The following is a 15871-nucleotide window of genomic DNA, read 5'->3' as shown; positions in this document are numbered from 1 at the left end:
CTTAGTGGTTACCTGGGTGGCATCAGCGTTTCGGCCACCGTGATTGTGAAGCTGTGAAGAAGTTGTGCGATTTAGCGATCGGCGTGAAGTACAAGAGTTGCGACTGCAGCAGTGAATATGAAGTTTGCATACAAGGCAGTGGCGATTCCCTAACCTCAAATCTACCTGTTCAACGAATGTAAATTCTTGAATTTTCTTAACAAATTGGCTTGTAATTTGTAGAAAATGGCGAGAATAGTAGTTTCCGTCCATTTTCAATTTGATCCTGGTCCTGTACTCTTCGCAAATACAAGTTTTAGGGTCATTGAACAGGTAAAAAGTGAGGTTACGAGATGCCACTGATACAAGGAAAAATGCACCGTCTCCCGTTTCCGAAGGAATCCCAGAGCAAGTCAAGCGAAATTCTGGAATTAGTACACAGTGACGTTTGTGGTCCCATGCGAACTGCTACTCCAGGAGGAAGGAGGGTTTTCCTAACACTGATAGACGATCATAGCAAGTATACAACGGTTTATATTTTGCGCCATTGGAAGCTAGTCCTGATGCTGATCCTAAAGGTGATCGTCAACTTGGCTGTGGAGCTGCGAATGATTCTGACGATGAATACTAATTCTCTGATGATGCGAACACAAGTACATCCAGTGAAGACACCTTTGTGGAGCTTCAAGCGGATAATAAAACCGAGCAGTTGCGACGATCAGCCCGATCTACCAGAGGTAAGATGCCAAATAAGTATTAGCCTGGTACACGGCTTATATGGGAAAATATAAAAAATGGAAAAACTCCAACTCCTGTATACTTTTTGAGCTCCATTTTGGTCCCATATCAACTGTGCAAAATTTCAGATCGATCGAAGAAACTATATTTTAGCGCCCGCCATTCTTAGTTTTTCATACGATTTACTATGGGGAAAATTTACCTCTTCAAAGAAAAATCGCTTGAGGTCAACCATTGATCCCTAAAAATAAGTCGATGAATGATTTATGTAGAAAACTTCACGAGGAATCAGACCACCGAAGACCGCAAAGCGATGCGATATTCGTGGAAAAAGTTATTAAGCCTTACCCGATCGATAAAATGACGAGATTTTATTATTTATTGTTATTCCTTACGTGTTAAACAGCGTGGGCATGTCATTCGGTTTTCAGTCAATAACTTTTTCCACATGCCTTCGATCGCTTTGCGGTCTTCAGAGGGTTTGTTCCCCGTAAAATTTCCAACAGAAATCATTCATCGATATATTTTTAGGGGTTAAGGGGCAACCTGTGGTGATTTTTCTTTAAAAAAGTGATTTTCCCCATAGTAAATCGTATGAAAAATTAAAACGGCTGGCGCTAAAATATAGTTTCTCCGATCGAGCTGAAATTTTGCACAGTTGATATGGGGCCAAAATGGAACTCTAAAAGTGTACAGGAGTAAAATGTATTTTGGTGTCCCACACTAATAAGTATGCTTGTAGTGTAGAAACTGAAGTTCAGGAGGAGCCACGAAACGTCCGTGAAGCACTGTCATGCCCGCAGAAGGTACAGTGGCGAGAAGCAATAATGGAAGAATTGCAGTCTATCGAGTCGAATGAAACTTGGGAACTGGTTGACCTTCCCCCAGAGAAACGTGCTATTGGCTGCAAATGGGTTTTCACACGGAAACGCAACTCGAACGGACAAGTTCAACGATACAAGGCGGGATTAGTGGCCCAAGCATTTAGTCAACGTTATGGCACAGACTACTATGAAGTTTTTGCTCCCGTCGTTCGACAAACAACTTTCCGGACGCTGATGAGTGTGACGTGGCTGCCAAGAGAAAAATGATGGTGAAACAATTGGATGTGAAGACCGCTTTTCTCCATGGGCAACTTGAGGAGGAGATATTCATGAAACAACCTCCTGGGTTTTCAGTCAAGAAAGCCGAAAACAAGGTTTGCTGCTTGAAGAAAAGCTTATACGGATTGAAACAGGCGGCCCGTGCCTGGAATCAACGGCTTCACGAAGTATTGCTGTCCATTGGTTACCAACAAGGCAAAGCTGACCCATGCTTGTACCGGAAATGCGTGAATGGCAAGTGGAGTTACGTGGAAAGAACCTTGAAGAGCGAGTTCGAAATTAAAAGCCTTGGAGATATTCAATGTTATTTGGGACTGGATGTGGTAACGATACCGGCGATTACTTCATCAGTCAACGCAAGTGCATAGCTGATGTTGTTCAATGTGCCAGCCTCCAAGAAGCAAAGCCATCAAGTATTCCGCTGGATCCTGGTTACGAGAAACATGCTGATCAAGGAAATCCACTCCCGGACAATCAGCTGTATCAACAGATCGTTGGAAAGCTTCTTTATTTGGCAGTGAAATCAAGACCGGATATTTCAGCATCAATATCAATACTGAGCCGGAAGACAGCAAATCCATCGCAGCAGAACTGGAATGAACTGAAGAGAGTTGTATGCTATTTGAAAGGGACCTGCGACATGAAGCTGCGCCTAAGCAATGTTGAAGAACCTTCCGGACTTGTAGGATATGCCGATACTGACTGGGCAGAATGTCGTGAGGATAGGAAGTCCAACAGCGGGTACATTTTCCAGTACAACGGTGGAACTGTATCTTGGGCGTGCCGCAAGCAGACGTGCGTAACTCTTTCTACTGCAGAGGCGGAGTTTGTTTTTAAAAAAGACACGGACACGTTCAATGCTTCCAGTGAGCAATTCGCTCTTTGAAGGAAGTACGACACTAGACAACGGACTAGCATGCCGAAAACTTTTCCTGACAGCTGCGGCGGGAATCGAACCCGCGCTCCTCAGCACGATGCGACTAAATGCTTGGTGACACTAGCCGCACGGCCACGAAGCCACACAAAGCTTGTTGCATTGTCGGAGGCATCACAAGAAGCACTATGGCTGCAACGTTTGCTGAGAGACTTAGGAGAAAATGTATCCATCACAATTAACGAAGACAACCAGAGCTGCCTTCAAATGCTGAACAACGAAAAATTTAGCAACAGAACCAAACATATTGCAACAAGATTTCATTTTGCCAAGCACCTCAAACAAAGCGATATTGTATGTTTCAAGTACTACCCAACAGAAACAATGTTAGCAGATTTATTTACAAAACCGTTATCCAAGAACCGATTGGAACTGCTCAGGAAGATGTGTGGCCTGATTATGGAGGAACAACTCACGTTGAGGAGGAGTGTTGGATAGCGCCATCGTATAAACAACTTGAGATTGTTCAATCATAGCAATCATTTGTTTTTGAAGACATTTGTAGTGTTCAATAAGTTCTTCATTCTGATTCAAACCTTCAACTAATAAAGACGTTATATTGTTATAGTCTCAGTTTTACTTGCCCGATTCAAATTCACACTTGCCTTCCAACAAGTCACACATCAACATCCTCGTGCTCATCATTCTACCATGATAGGGTAGATAGTGAAAGCAGCGCAACGGCAACCAGTTCGATATAGTACAATTAAAATAGAATACATTTAGGCGCTGTACAAAGTGTATGTACAGCTTCCAATTGGAATCGCTCACGCAGTGCCCTAGTGGACAATAGAGCTGTAAATTAGATTTAGCGATTGAAGAATAAAAAAAATCTCTTAAGTTATTTCTGAAAGAATTCCTACTACATGCAATCTCAGAAGAAATCACTAGATGTATCCCTGGAAGTAATCCTGGAGCAATTCCTCAAAAATCATTGAAGAAATTACTATCGTAATCTTTGAATCAGGATATCAGATAAAATCCTTGAGAAATCCATGGAAGAATTCCTGAAATATTTGGAGCAGTTCCAGGAGGAACCACAGCAAACATAGGTTGATAAATTCCAGGAGAATTTCCATTAAGAATTTTTTAAATTAAATTAAAAATTCTAAACGGATTTCAGAAACAATATCAAGAGATTTTCCGATTAGAGGTAAACCAGGTAAAAACCCAATGAGGATTCCCAATTGGCTTCTCTAGTGGTGTTGAGATAATTCCATATTCTGAATCTGCATGCCAAACTGAGCCGAAATCCAAATTTTCATCAATTTTGTAGGGGTTGAGAGAGATACTGAGAAAATGATACGTAGGGCATATAGCATCAGCAACCGTGATGCACCACCGAAAAAACAAAGCAAGCGATCAGCATGAAATGAAACGTCAGTCTTGTAAAGTATTTCACACGAGTAGGTTGCATCATTGCATCCTTCCTCGTCTGAGTAGAATTGCGGCCGGCGGAATGGCCCGGAAAGCCACAGTGTCCGTCCGGACACGACAATGGCACAGCCGGTAGGTAAGCTCCCAGTAAATAAACTGTAAAAATAAGTGTTTTTCCCAAGGGTTTTCCATTATTGTGTGGCAGCAGGATACCAGAAGCACGTCGATTTTCTTTTCGTCGCAAAACGAATCGCGCGACTTGGTTTATGAAAAGGTTAGCTTTGTAGTTTCATTTGTTGGTTGGAGGAGTGCGGAGAGTAGTGGAACGATGAGTTTGGATTGTGATTGTGATTTTGTTTATGTTTTTGCAACAAGAGGCAGAGTTATGATGACGTATTTTTATTGGAGAAACAATTTGGCAATCGCTGTTGTTCTTCTGGCAGGATTGTTTGTTCCAGGTTGCTTTTTGGAACGGGATACGAAAATGTTTTGTGAACTTTATTTTGATAGCAAAGGCAAAAAAATAGGTGGTTGTTTATTATGTTTTGGTTTTGATTGTTGGGTTTGACTTTTGATTTTTCCAATATTTATCAATTAGTTGTTTGAGTTGTCGCTTGCGACTGTGGTTTTTATTTTGTCTCGTTCAGGGTTTTTGAACCTTGTTGAGAGGCCCGCTATACTGTTAAGATATTTGCTTGGATATTTGCTCAATCAAAAGTAATAAGGTAATGGTGAGATATTGTTTGTCTCAGGGATAGATTGTATAGAGTGCATCGGATGGAGTCGTAAATAAACTATGAAATTAACATGTCTATGTGCATTAAATACTTGTACTGCGGTAATACAATTTTGTGTCACATTAATGCCCCCGAGAGGGTAAGCTGCAACAGATTTAGTAATTCCCCTGAGAGGGTTAGTGAATTCCCCCGAGAGGGTAAGCTAACAGCGATTTTCCCCGAGTGGGTAAGCTGCAACAGATTTAGTAATTCCCCTGAGAGGGTTAGCGAATTCCCCCGAGAGGGTAAGCTAACAGCGATTTTCCCCGAGTGGGTAAGCTGCAACAGATTTAGTAATTCCCCTGAGAGGGTAAGCTAACAGTGAATTCCCCCGAGAGGGTAAGCTGCAACCGATTTGGTAATTCCCCTGAGAGGGTAAGCGAATTCCCCCGAGAGGGTAAGCTAACAGCGATTTTCCCCGAGTGGGTAAGCTGCAACAGATTTAGTAATTCCCCTGAGAGGGATAGCGAATTCCCCCGAGAGGGTAAGCTAACAGCGAATTCCCCCGAGAGGGTAAGCTGCAACAGATTTGGTAATTCCCCTGAGAGGGTAAGCGAGTTCCCCCGAGAGGGTAAGCTAACAGCGATTTTCCCCGAGTGGGTAAGCTGCAACAGATTTAGTAATTCCCCTGAGAGGGTTAGCGAATTCCCCCGAGAGGGTAAGCTAACAGCGATTTTCCCCGAGTGGGTAAGCTGCAACAGATTTAGTAATTCCCCTGAGAGGGTTAGCGAATTCCCCCGAGAGGGTAAGCTAACAGTGAATTCCCCCGAGAGGGTAAGCTGCAACCGATTTGGTAATTCCCCTGAGAGGGTAAGCGAATTCCCCCGAGAGGGTAAGCTAACAGCGATTTTCCCCGAGTGGGTAAGCTGCAACAGATTTAGTAATTCCCCTGAGAGGGATAGCGAATTCCCCCGAGAGGGTAAGCTAACAGCGAATTCCCCCGAGAGGGTAAGCTGCAACAGATTTGGTAATTCCCCTGAGAGGGTAAGCGAGTTCCCCCGAGAGGGTAAGCTAACAGCGATTTCCCCCGAGTGGGTAAGCTGCAACAGATTTAGTAATTCCCCTGAGAGGGTTAGCGAATTCCCCCGAGAGGGTAAGCTAACAGCGATTTTCCCCGAGTGGGTAAGCTGCAACAGATTTAGTAATTCCCCTGAGAGGGTTAGCGAATTCCCCCGAGAGGATAAGCTAACAGCGAATTCCCCCGAGAGGGTAAGCTGCAACAGATTTGGTAATTCCCCTGAGAGGGTAAGCGAATTCCCCCGAGAGGGTAAGCTAACAGCGAATTCCTCCGAGAGGGTAAGCTAACAGCGAATTCCCCCGAGAGGGTAAGCTGCAACAAATTTAGTAATTCCCCTGAGAGGGTAAGTGAATTCCCCCGAGAGTATAAGCTGCAACAGATTTGGGAATTCCCCTGAGAGGGTAAGCGAATTCCCCCGAGAGGGTAAGTTAACAGCGAATTCCCCTGAGAGGGCAAGCAGCAACAGATATGGTGATTTCCCCTAGGATTTCCCTGAAAGGCTAAGCTAGCAGCGAATTCCCCCGAGAGGGCAAGCTGCAACAGAATGTAGGATAATATATAAAATATGAAGGATTACGAAAAAATGTATGAAGCATGAATGATGTATGATGTAGAATTAAGAATGGAGGATGAAGGAAGTAAAATATTGAATTAAGGATCGAAGATAATGATGAAGATTATAATGATGATGATGATTATGAAGGATGATGATAAAGATGATTATGATGAATAAGGATGAAGAATGAATCAGTTGAAGAAGTTGTCAATACTGGCAGGTATTTCTCTATGCTAGAAGGGGATTTCCTGGACCAGGTCAAAATGGATAGCCCAGAAGTGTAGCAGACAGAAGAACATTTTGGGACACGATAGTTTTCCCTTAAAAAGTTTTGTGTTTTCTTGATTATTGTCCGAAACGTCGGCGATGATCTGAAATCAGTCAACGCAAATTTGTAGATGAAGAATTAAGTATAAAGGATGGAGGATGGAAGATGTAGGTTGAAGTATTAAGGATAAAGGATTGAAGGATCTATGATTGAGGATAAAAGATGTAGGAGGAAGTATGAAAGGTGAAAAATGAAGGAAGTAAGGAGAAGGATCGAGGATGAAGGAAGTAGGATGTGTAATGAAGGATTTAGGATGTAGGATGTAGGACGTATGATGAAGGGTGAGGATGATGATGACGATGACGATTATGATTAAGGATGTAGGATGAAAGATAAAGGATGAAATATGTAGAATGTAGGATGAATGATAATGTTTGTAGGATGAAGGATAAAAAAAATTAAAAGATTATGATGATGATGATGATGATGATGGTTATGATTATGATGATGATGAAGGATGATAATTATGATGATGAAGGATGGAGGATGAACGAAAAAATATGTAGAATGTAGTATGAGGTATAAAAAATAAATGATGCAGGATGGAAGATGCAAGATGAAAGATGTAGGAGGAAGTATGAAAGATAAAGGATAAACGAAGCAGGAAGAAGGATGGAGGATGAAAGAAGTAGGATGTTGCATGACAGATGTAGGATGTGAGACGAGGATGATGATGATTATGATTTACGATGCACGATGTAAGATGTAGGATGAAAGATGAAGGGTGAAAGACAAAGGAAGAAGAATGTAGAATGTAGGATGAATGATGAAGACTGTAGGATGAAGGATAAAGAATTACGGATGATGATGATGGAGATTATGATAATGATGATGATTAGATGATGATGAAGGATGAAGGACGGAGGATGAACGAAAAATGTAGGATGAAGTATTGTGCGTGCATTTCCTTATCGAACACGAAGGTTTGGAACGTTCGTGCCACGAACAGTTCCAAAAAAATCGTCCGTTTTTGCCTTCACACCTAGCTTTACAGTCGAATTTGTCGAAAGTGACAGAGCAGCATGTGCTGGTTCGCTTACTGTTTTTTTCGCTCTCCTTTTGCTTTGCCACGATGACAGCAGAAGGTCGCATAAAAAAATAGGTAAATAGATCAAAAGAGACAACATGGAGAACCCAATTGATGAGGCACTTCAAACAGTGTGTTTGAAATAGGGTGTTGAATCGACCTTCAAATCCAATAGCCAAAGAAACTCACAATATGAAGCATGAAAAAATAAAGAATGCAGGATGGAGAATGCAAGATGAAAGATGTAGGAGGAAATATGAAAGATAAAAGATGAAGGAATTAGGAAGAAGGATGGAGAATGAAAGAAGTAGAATGTAGGATTAAAGGTGTAGGATGAAAGATGTAGAACGTGGGATGACGATGTAGAATGAAAGATGATGGTTTGAAGATGATGATGATAATGATTATGATGATTTCAATGAAAGGTGATGATGATCTTCTTCATAAAAGATTATTAGTGTTTCGTAAAATAAATGCAATACAATTAATGATGGAGAATGATAGATGAAAGATGTAGGATGAAGTATGAAAGATTAAGGATTATTGAAGTAAGGTGTAAGATGAATGATAGAGGATGTAGGATGTAGGAGGTTTAATGCAGGATGAAGAATGAATGGAGGAATGATGATGATGATGATGGTTACAATAAAAATGGATAAATTATAAATGATGAATAATGAAGGATGAAGGGTGTTGTAATGTAGGATGTGGGACGAAGGATGAATAAGAGTTAGGGAAGATGAATGAAAAGTTAAGGGTGAAAATGATAATAATGACAATGATGATGATGAAATATAAAGGAAGAATAATGATGATGAAGGATGAATTATGAAGGATATAGGATGCAGGAGGTTGGATGTAGGATGCAGGATGAAAGAATGAATGATGATGATAATGGTGATGATGAAAAATGGGATGAAAGATGTATACGTCTATAAGATTTAGGAAGAAGTATGTAGAATGTGAAATAAGTTATGATTATGAAGAAGAAAGGATGATAATAAAGATGATGATCATAAGCTTCCTTAGAAGGATCTAACCACCAAATGGGATTTTAGCATGCAAATAAAAAAAAAACAAACAAAGATATTTGCATGACAATTTAGCTAAGGTTAAAAAAATAAAGATTTAAAAAAGGTGTCAAAAAAAACTAAGAGGATTTCAATAGTGATGATTGATTGTATTGTTTTTTTAATAAGGATAATTATAAGTTGTGGTTCAATAATGTTCAGTGTATATGTGGTTTATATTGTTGTAAGAGAGTTATATAAAACTTTTGTATTTATTTCATTTTCTTTTACTTCTTAATCCACTGGAGAGTAGAACAGAGGGAGAATGTAGGGGTTGAGAGAGATACTGAGAAAATGATACGTAGGGCATATAGCATCAGCAACCGTGATGCACCACCGAAAAAACAAAGCAAGCGATCAGCATGAAATGAAACGTCAGTCTTGTAAAGTATTTCACACGAGTAGGTTGCATCATTGCATCCTTCCTCGTCTGAGTAGAATTGCGGCCGGCGGAATGGCCCGGAAAGCCACAGTGTCCGTCCGGACACGACACCCGGGAACCTATTTAAAAATCAATTTGAAAATTGTATGGGAGCGATTTGTCGAATCACCCCTCGTCGCATTTTGTACTGAGCGGATCTGTCAAGCAGTTGCGCAGCTGTCAAAAGGTGATTTCAAAAAATCTCTTTGAAATTGATTTTAGATACCAAAATAAAGTTCTAAAAATCTGAAAAAAATCATAGTGGCTCAGAAAAAGGTGCTCTTTCGTTTAAAAATAGAAAATCATTGATTTTTTTTCTTTATTTAAAAACCCAATTGGGAAATCCAATTGAGGAACCCTAGTGAAATAGAGGCATTTCTATATAAAGGCATTTATAAAGGATCATTTTAAGAAATTCATAGAAGGATTCCTATAGGAGTCCTAAGAGGAATTTCTGAAAAAAATGTTTAGAAAAAATCTCAGATTTATTCCTCAGTAGATCGACTCCAGAGGCAGGTTCTATTCCATTTGGCTAATTTGTACCTTCCGTAGATTTATTCATGGATGAATGCACGGAGTATATTCTAAAGGAATTATTGCAGAAATATCTACAGAAATCACTGGAACTACTGCAGAAATTACTGGATAGAGTCCTGCAGGAGTACAAACAAAAATTTCTAGTGGAATCCCAGCAGGAGTTCCTGCAGGCATCACTGGGGTATCACAGGAAGAATGCATGAAACATTCTTAGGGGCAATATCTGATAGGGTTCTTATAGAAATTTCCTGAAAAAAAAATTGGAGGAACTCCAGCAGAAATTCCTGGAATAATCAAAGCAGGTATACATATATGGAGAAATCCTAGCAGGATTTCTCAAAAAAAAAAAAAATCCCTAGGAAAACAGTCGAAAATTTTCTGGATAAATCCACCTTGTAATTCTAGGCGGAATTATTGAAGAATTTTTTAGTAAAACCCCTGGATACATCGCTGTAGGAGTTCATGTAGATTTTTTTAGAGAAAATGATGAACTTCTTGATGGTATTGCAACAATTTTAAGACTGTCTGAACACAAGATTGAAAATACAAAAAAAAAATCCATGTCTTCTGGATTTCATTTTGATCTATGATCCTCTAAACCTTCAGAGATTTTTGCTGGATTTTTCCAGGAGGTTATCCTGGAGTACCCCAAAATTTCTGCTGGAGTTCTCACCATGGGGTCATCCAGAGAGAAGCGCTTTTCTGAGTTTCTTCAGCACAGCATTTTCTCTCTCAATATTTCTTCCAGAATTGCTCAGAATTGCAGGCGTTTCTGATGATAATTCAGGCCAAACATGTCTAAAGGTCATATATGCAGAAGAGAGCCTCTCTTTGGTTTCCCTCTCTTTCGTTAATATCTCAGCTGTTTATTTGTATTATTTTCAATTCAATTCAATATTTATTTCTACCTTAACGAATACAATGAGTTTTTAGGAGTTGAACATTGAGATTTGGGATTCCTTACAACAATGCCATAGAACAAGCACTTCTTTGATGAGAACTAACAAACGACTAGCAACAATTTTGACAAAAAAGGAAAAATTTCAGACAAAAAAACCTTTGAAATAGCGTAGGAAACATTATAGAAGAGAAAAGCTCAATTCTAATATCACATGTCTTTCATACGGCCAACTCTTGTAACAGAGGATTTAAAGATGAGGCGCAGCTCTGTTGGAATTTGGGAATGAGTCTCCGGAACCAATCATCGATTAACTCCACTCCAGCAAGACGATGTACATCTGTAGTTGGATGGAAGGTGCTCAGATCCAGAATCATTTTGAGCAAGCGGTTCTGCTTAACTTGTACTTTCTTCCGGTGAGCGTTGGCGCAGTCGTACCAAGCTGGAAACCCATACGAAACCGTAGGCCGAAAAACGGTTTTGTACAGCAGGATTTTGATGTTGGAATCCAAGCGAGAGCCCCTTCTGACCAGCGGATACAACATTCTAGTGAGTTTGTCGCATTTTTTAAGGCAGTTGGTCACATGGCAGTCGAATTTCAGCTTCTGGTCCAGCGTTACACCTAGATAGTCGACATTTGGCGACCACGGAATGTCCACACCATTGCAAGAGACAAGACTCTGAGGTAGAAATCTAGGGCTTCTACGGCGGGTGAAGAAAATAGCTTGGGACTTCGCAGGATTAACCTTAACTTTCCATTTTCTTTGATACTCTTGAATAGATTTCTGCGCTTCTTGGAGGGAATCGATGACAACTTCAGCGTCGCGATGAGAAGCCAAATATTTGTATTATGATTGTCTCCTTGCATTGAACGATGGCCAAAACAATCGTCTTTTGATTGGTACTGCAAAAATAGTTGAAAAGTGTACCATTACATTGCAATAATTGAAAGAGAAAGTGAACAAAGAGAGCCTCTCAAATGCAGATAGGACCTATTGAAATGTTTGGCCTGAATTCTTATGAAGTCCCTGTCGGGGTAGCTTACAAATTTCCCAGGATTTTCGCCTGAGTTTTTTCGGGATTCCTTACGACAGTTCTTCTGGGGTTCACATTAGAGATTTTTCCAGATTCTTTCTAGAATTTCTCCTAGTATCTCCACCAAAGTCCGTCCAGAGGTTTATGTAGGAGTTTTTCCTAAAATAACCGAGTTTCCCCGAAAGTTCTCACTGCACTGAGTTCGAATTTTTCCTGCTGATACTTACAGAGGAAACTTCAGTAATTCCTTGTGGGGAATTAGTGGATTCATTCTAAGATGTCCGCTGAGGAATGTTGGGAGAATTTGCGGACGGATCTCCGAGACCAATTCCAGAAGAACTATGTGATAAATTCTAGGAAATCTCAGAAGGAACTCATGCTGAAATCCCTAGGGGAAATTTTGTAATATGCTGATGAAAAGTTTTGAGAGTAATATCGTATGTAAGACCAGAGGCAATCCCAGAAAAATCAGGGTGGTTATCGAAGAGAAATCCCACGAGATTCTGTTGAAAGAGTCGCTGGAGAAATTTCATAAGAAACTTCTGTAGTTAGTCCGGTAATTTCTACCAGAATTCCTCTCGATTTATTCCTAGAAGAAGAAAATACGATCCTCAGTTTCGAAAGAAGCTGATGTTTCCAAAAGAAGTTATATCCTCTCGAAATGTTGCTGCCCAGTCTCGAGAGATACTTCAGCATAAGCGCTCAGAAATCTTCAAGGAAAAAATAGAGGAATAATTGAAGAAATCCCAGGACTAACTTTTGAAGAATCTCGCAAAAAAAAACAGAAGTTCCAGAGAGTTTCTTCTCTCTGAGTGTAAAATATTGTAAGAAATCCCATAAGAAACCAGCAGAAATTTTGGTATAAAAACTATGGGAGAAATTCTTGGAGGAACTTTTGGAGATTCCGGGATAAATTGTTGTCGATGTTTCGGGAGAAACTCTTTCAAATATATCCGAAATATATGTTGGAACAAACTTCAAAATAATCCCACTCGGAACTGAGACTGAAGGTGTAAGTTTCAAAAACAAACATTCAAATAACAGTTAAATTACAGCAAATAATAAACTATTCCCATATGTCCATAAGATGTTGGTTTTCGAAGGAAATCGAAGGGAAACTCTGTGTACAAGGGAAAACAAGCGAAAGCAACAGAAAAGCATAACTTTCGATCGAAATTAAACTCAATACCCAAACAATGTCCCCCCGATCAAAGACACCGTGTTGTGATGAGTTTCTACCCCAAGTAATTTCATTCGCGAGGGAAAATCCGGCGGCTGCTTATTGGTAAATAACCACCAAAGTATCGAAAGTGATTTCGGTTTTCAATTTTTCACCTTTCTAACGGTAACGGGTGCACCACTTTTCTTCCACTGTAGCCGATGGCGATCCCGGAAATTTCACGTATCACAGGGTACTCGATATCATCGGGTTTCCAGGGTGCTGCTGCTGTTGTTGCCAACGACTGGATGCACCTGCCTTTCACAGGACTCTCCTTTTCCCCCGATACACGACACACACTCACAAGCACGTACGAACACAAAACATCCACTTCCAAGATCGGGAATGTTCCGATCCACTTCTAAATGCACCCAATCGCATCCAAAATCGCACCGCATCCAGGCAGGTATACTTTTTTCGGTTCTGGAACTGCAACCGTGGCACTAAATTTCACATCGTTTCAGGTTTCGCGACAGAGGCACTTTTCGCTGCTGCAGTTCCACGACGGCAAATCCCAATAATTCCAAAAGGCAGGCCGCAACGAACAGCGATTGCTGCTGCTGCTGCTACTTTCCCACAAACGAACACGCACTACCGACTGGTGATGGCCACTGCACTACACTACACTACTGTGATCGACCGATCGAACGAACGTTTCCACTGCGAATGACGACGACGACGATGATGATGGGAAATCAAAATAAAAATGTCGAAAAATGACGCATCCGCGCGATCGCCACCGCGCCGAGGTTTTGAAAACGCAAGCGGAACAAACGATAGAGAGATGGACACTAGCTGCTTGTCGGTGACGGACGGACGGACGGGACGGGAAGCAACGATCGCGCTTTTGCTGACGACGAAAACGATAGACAGAGCGTTTGCTTCAGCAGGTCGTCCAGGTGAGACGGTGTGTTTGGCGGGCAGGACGCGAACAGGTAACGTCGTTGCGGGACGGATCGAGCAAGCAAAAGGAAGAAAAACAACAAACCCCGCGAAAGCGGACGCGGTGGAAACGTCAAAAAGCATGAAAACTTTTTTCGTTAAAGCTGGAGGGATAGGAATGAAAAAAGTGTGATGAAATGGGTTCGGCATGAGGACGTTGTACCGACAAAACAAAATTTGTATCAATACAGCCACAGCAAAAAATAAATGCAACCCGCCCGATGTAATTCATTCCGATGTACTAAATAATCAATGTAATCACGATTCCTATGTACGATTACATCGTTTTGACGTAAAAACTTTTGTTATTATGTGGCCGGGGTTCTGCTAAACCGAACTAAGCGCCAAAAAGTTTATTCCGAGATAATTAAGTTTAAAGTTCAACAACTCACAAATAAACAACAGCTAAGATAATTTGAAACTTTTCCGCACACATGTAGCTTACAAGCCTTTATTAATCATCAGAGACGAAGAATACATGTAAATTATTTCAAATCATTGATATAATTACATTTAATTTTTCAGTACTTCGCACTCAGTTCACTCTGGCTGAACAAAAACATTGGAATATGGTTTATAGTTCAGTGTGGCTGACTGTGTTTCTTTGTTTCATAGAAAACCATTCGGATTGTGAAAAAAAAACTCGATTTTTCATTGTCCATGAAGTTGAAATCGATATCATTCACAATTCTTTACATGAATCAGAGAGGACGCGTATATTATAATAGCATGGAGGTCTTAAAATTGTTTGAAATATGACGGCGGAAGCCCTCCCAGCTCAGCCCTTCCCACCTATGTTTTTATAGGCGGTGCATGTGCAGGCTCGTGTGCAGGCACAGAGCAAGAGTGATTATGTAAAATGATGTCTTTGCATGTCCTGAGGTCCTGAGATGTGAAAATGGAGCAATTTGTGTACTTCAAATTTATACTGGTCGAAGAAAACCATGAAAATGATCTGCCAAAGTGAACTAAGACAAAAAAAATCGAAAATATTAAAAAGATTCGAACTTGGGTCCTTTAAGTGATAACCAAGCACGTTACCTCTAGGTCATTTTACTTAGCTGAAGGTCAGTCGTTAAGTCTGAATCAAGTTCTAAACATTCTTCTCTAGCATGATTTTCGTGAAAACGCCATTTTTCGATCAGCCAAAGCGAACCAAGTGTTTGATTTTTTTTTTCAAGCTTTAATATTCTTATTAGCCTTGTTGTTCAATGACGGCTTCTGTGTTAAATTATCAGTATGAGGTGTGTCGACATAACGCAGGTATTTAAAACCAGTTGATTTTTGTATTGTTGAGAATAAATAGATTCAAAAATGCAGTGGACTTGGTTCGGTCTGGCTGAATGTGATTTGGAAACATGGCGATCAGCACCATCGAAACATAATTGTATCCTCCAACATCCGTATTTCTAATAACGTGTTCAATTCTCCCACAGATTATTACTATGAGTCGGTTGGAAGTTAGAAATTTGACAGCGATGAGCATAACTTGAAATGTTCTTCATCTGGACCAACACTAAAACATTTCGCTGATTCTATGAAATGGTTTACAGTTCACTCTGGTTGGATGCAGTTTTATTTTTTGTATGTTCTGCCAAACAGAAATTTTGAATTTACTCCACGAAGAGCAGTCAGAATTACTGGATTTTTACATGGAAGGAGGATCATCAATTTCTTCATCCAATGGTAAAGAAAATTCATTTTTTCAAAAAATGGTCTTTGGTTCGGTTTAGCAGAACCCCGACCATGTGTACATCGTCCGATGTAATATTCATGCAACCGACGTATTGATCGGGTTGCAGCAGTTCAGAGGTAATATTACACAACAATGTTTTCTGTGAGTATCCAGTTATCCGCGAGCAGTAATGGCGGCGGCGTGCAAATCCAACCGGTTCGAATTTTGACGTTTCTTG

The 15871-nt window shown here is 40.5% G+C and overlaps 1 protein-coding gene across 7 annotated transcripts in view; it reads right to left on the bottom strand.

Annotated features, from left to right (window-relative positions):
- The window catches only part of LOC109416253 (tyrosine-protein phosphatase non-receptor type 21), a 65287-nt gene extending 51217 nt beyond the window's left edge, over positions 1-14070 (bottom strand). For 4 of the 7 annotated variants that reach the window (XM_062849856.1, XM_062849857.1, XM_062849859.1 and 1 more), the window contains exon 1: positions 13133-14070. The gene's annotated coding sequence lies outside the window, so the exon portion shown is untranslated. The remainder of the gene's footprint in view (positions 1-13132) is intronic. The other 3 variants (XM_062849858.1, XM_062849861.1, XM_062849862.1) reach the window with 2 other exon arrangements.
- Positions 14071-15871: the final 1801 nt, after the last annotated feature.

This window comes from Aedes albopictus, chromosome 2 (assembly GCF_035046485.1).
Source record: "Aedes albopictus strain Foshan chromosome 2, AalbF5, whole genome shotgun sequence".
Classification (NCBI taxonomy): Eukaryota; Metazoa; Arthropoda; class Insecta; order Diptera; family Culicidae; genus Aedes; species Aedes albopictus.
This window is presented reverse-complemented; position numbering and strand designations above follow the sequence as displayed.